This window comes from Microtus ochrogaster, chromosome 18 (genome assembly GCF_000317375.1).
Source record: "Microtus ochrogaster isolate Prairie Vole_2 chromosome 18, MicOch1.0, whole genome shotgun sequence".
NCBI lineage: Eukaryota > Metazoa > Chordata > Mammalia > Rodentia > Cricetidae > Microtus > Microtus ochrogaster.
This window is the reverse complement of record NC_022020.1, coordinates 23,229,118-23,233,518: the sequence shown is the minus strand read 5'-3', so window position 1 is coordinate 23,233,518 and position 4,401 is coordinate 23,229,118.

Below are 4,401 nucleotides of genomic sequence, written 5' to 3'. Positions count from 1 at the left end.
AGATATCCTGTTTGACCGCCTAGGAGTACTGACTTTACCTTGAACTTACATTTGTTTGTGTGAAGGCTTTGCAAAATGGCATTACAGCAGCTAAGCTGGGGTCTTTCAACTTGTGTGCCTGACACAAGATGGCGAGGCCATCACAGGACACTAGAACACCTGGAGCTGGAGTTGGGGATGATAGTGAAGCCACCATGAGGAAACAAGTGCTCGTAACTGCTGAGCCATCTCACCACCCTGTTTCTCATTTTTATTTTTGAAATGACTTCACTCTGTAGCTCAGGCCTGTCTGGAGTGACTAGTTTGGTGAGCACTTGTCTAGTATACGTGAGTTCCCGGGTTCAGTCTCCAGCACCACACGAATGGGCATGCTGGGTACATGGCTGTAATTCCAGCTACTGGAGATAAGAGAGGTGAATTAGGAAGTCCGTGTCACTCTTGGGTGCTTATCAGCACAGGCCACATAAGACCATGGCTTTAAAATGGCAAGAGGGTGGAGAGGTGCTTGGCAGTTAAGAGTAGCCACTGTTCCTCCAGAGGACCCATGTTCAGTTCCCAGCATTGTCATCAGTAGCCACCTGTACTCCAGCTCCAGGGGAGTCAATGCCTTCCTGTGGCCCCCATGGGTACCCACATATGGTAAACACTTAGCAATTATTTTCCTTTGTCTTTTTTTAAAGAACTGAAAAGACGGCTCAGTGGTTAAGAATACTTGTTGCTCTTGTGGAAGACATTCACATGGTGGCTCACAAACTGTCTCTAATTCCAGTTCCAGGGTATCTGACTCCCTCTTCTCGGAGGCATCTGACACACATGTGATGCACATACATACATGAAGGCAAAACACTCATAAATCTAAAAATATTCATACACACACATGCCATGGTAATCATGCAGAGGTCGGAGGATAAATTGCAGGAGTTGATTTCCGCCTACCATCTGACTTGGAACTGGATTTGGGAGGGACATCAGGCTTGGAGGCGATGCCTTTACACACTGAGCCGTCTCCCCAGCTGTGCTGGCTAGTTTTCAGTGCTTTTGACAGAAGCTAGGGTCATGTGGAGAGAGGAACTCTTAATGAGAAAGTGCTCCACAGGGTTGGCCATAGGCAAGTCTACGGGGCCTTTCTTGATTGGTGGTTGATGTGGGAGGCCCAGCTCACTCTGGGTGGTACTCCTGTGCTGGTGGTCCAGGGTTACAGGAGAAAGCGGGCTGAGCAAGTCAGTAAGCAGTGTTCCTCCATGGCCTCTGTGTCAGCACCTGCCAGTGCTATACAGAGAAACCCTGTCTTCAACAACAACCAAAAAAAAAAGAAAAGTCACTCTTTAGTTGCTTTCTTGACAGGGTGTCCTTGGTGGGTAGAAGCTAGGGAGATAGCTCAGTGGTTGAGAGCATTGTTCTTCCAGAGGTCCTGAATTTGATTCCCAGAAACCACATGACATGGTGGCTCACAACCATCTGTATTGAGATCTGGTGCCCTCTTCTGGCTTGCACGTGCACATGCAGGCGGCACACTATATACATAATTAATAAATTAATCTTTAAAATAAATAAATGTTCCAGGCAGAGGTGGCAGCTCTGAGTTGGTTTTATAATTTCCTTGTCTGTAGCTGGGATTTTGTTTTTCTATTTTTCAAGCTCCATTCCATTTTAACTCTCAAGGACAAAGTGTAGAATCTAGGTTAGTTGAAAATAGAGACTTGTGATACATGAAGATGCAGATAGAAGTACAGGAGCTTGGGCATGGTGACGCGCCCTTAATGCCAGCACTGGGAGCAGAGGGAGGTGTATCTGAGTTCGAGGCCAGCCTGGTCCATAGGGTAAGTCCTAGACCAGCCATGGCTACACAGAGAAACCCTGTCTTTAAAAACATAACAAGAATAATAAATAAGAAGAAAGGAAAAGTAGAAGTGCAGGGGAAGATCAGCTGGACTTTAGGAAGACCTTTCAAACCTTCCACAGTGCTCCGGACATTCCCAGAGCTCTTTAGGTGGGCAGCTTTCGTTGTGTGGTGAGACACACAACTCTGGTACTAGTGATTGAGAACCCAAGATTAGGAAAGGAGGAAACACTCTAAAACATAGTTTAGAGACCAAAAAAAAAAGAAAAGAAAAGGAAAGGAAAGAAAAGAAAGAAATCTTCCCAGTGTCTGGTACAGGATAACATTCTTGGTGTCAACCAGTAATAAAGAGGGCTGTGGTCAGACTGTTTCTTGTTGAATGCAGGCTTCCCAGCAGAGGGCACTGCTGCATTCTCAAAGACAGCCTAAACCCTTGATCTCAGCCTCTGAAAGTGAGGGCGGAGGGGAAGGTACTGCTCCCAGTTCCACGCTTACAAGTGCCAGGACCAAGCAAGAACCCAGTAGCCTGAGGAAGAAAGTATTCAAAACACCCAACTGGGGAGCGGGGAGGCACTCTGGACTCCTTACTGTCCCAGAGATGCAGATCCAAGCCCCAATAAGATACTGCTGTCTGTGTGTTCACATTTCAGTAATCTTATTTATTTATTTTTGGTTTTTGAGATAGGGTTTCTCTTGTATAGCTTTAGTTGTCCTGGAACTCACTCTGTAGACCAGGCTGGCCTTGAACTCATAGAGATCCACCTGCCTCTGCCTCCCCAAATTCTGGGATTAAAGGTGTGGACCCCCACCTCCCTGATACCCCAAGATTTCTCATTTCCCTCTATATTGGGACTGGATTCTCAAATTCATATTACTTTCAAAAATATTAATAGCACTTTGCAACTGCTTGCTGCATGCAAGACTGTTTAATCTCACCGGGCGGTGGTGGCTCACGCCCTTAATCCCAGCACTCAGGAGGCAGAGGCAGGCGGATCTCTGTGAGTTCGAGGCCAGCCTGGTCTACAGAGTGAGTTCCAGGACAGCCAGGACTACTACACAGAGAAACCCTGTCTCAAAAAAAAAAAACTGTTTAATCTCATTGCATACATACAAACTAATTTTCACAGCAATCCTATGGAACAGAGAGGATAGCCAAACCACATAGCTGCCCCACACGGCTCACACCTGTAATCCCAGCGCTCCAGACAGGCAAGAGGATTGCCTAGAGTTTGAGGCCAGTCTGGATTACATAGTCCTAAACTAGTCTGAACTAGTGTGAGATTTTTCTCAAACAAAAACAGAAAAGCAGGTATAATAGCATATTTATAATCCCAGTATTGGGTTTAAGACCAGCCTGGGCTACTTGGAATCCTGTCTCTAAGGGAAAGGGTCTGAGAGTGTAGTTCAGTACCCACAAAGCCCTGGGTGTGACCACAGCTATAATTCCAGCACTAGGAGCTAGAGGCAAAGGACTGGAATCTCAAGATTATTCTTGCCTACTTAGTGAATTCATGGGCAGCCTGGGATACTCAAGAGTACATGTAACAACACATGAATGTTCACGCGCACACACACAGACACGTGAACAAAAACAGTAAACTAGTAAGTAGTTTACTGTAACTAGTAATAAAACTTATGTTTTTTATTTTTTTTGTTTCTGTGTTTGTTTTGTTTTTTTCTTTTGTTGTTTGGTTTTTGAGACAGGGTTTCTCTGTAGCTTTGGAGTCTGTCCTGGAACTAGCTCTGTAGTGGCTGCCCTCAAACTCACAGAGATCCACCTGCCTCTGCCTCTCAAGTGCTGGGATTAAAGGTGTGTGCCACCACTGCCGGCCCCGTTTTCAGGATTTTATGCAGCATTGATAAAGATCTAAAAGATTAAGCTCTTTCTTTGACTTCATCATACACACACATAATACATTCTGATTACTCTCCCCGACCTGTCCTCGTATCCCTTCCATACTTCATAAATTCTGATGGTACCAAATCCTCATCCTACAACAGTGTGCCTTTTGCGAGTGGGTGTGTAGTGGGCTTTAAATCTGTATTATATTTGTAGGTTCTTGAGCACTCGTGTGTGGTTTAGGCTTGGAAAAATAGACCAAGGGCAGACACTAAATCACAAGGCTTTGTAGGGGGCACAGCTCTCACTGGTGGCCTTGAACTACCTGATATTTATCAGGCAATAAAGAATGGAAATCTTTTGATGTAAAAGTTGAGTAGTTATCAGTGTCAGCTCAGTGCCTGGCTGACTTTATTAGGAACATATTATTAGGCATAAGCTATTATTGCTCACTCAGGTCAGGCAAATATTACCCGAAGTCCCACGAGGTGGACGAGGTGGTGCATGTCTATAAATCTCAGCACTCAGGAGGCAGAGGCAGGAGAATTTTTCTAAGTTTAAGGCCAGCCTGGTCTACATAGCCAGCTGCAGGTCAGCCAGGTCTACATTGAAAGTCCCTGTCTAGGAAAAAAGAAAGGACAATTCTTTCTAACATGTATATATAGAATTGTCAATTCTTGGTGCCAACAGTGTTTTTTTTTTTTTTTTTTTTTTTTTTTTT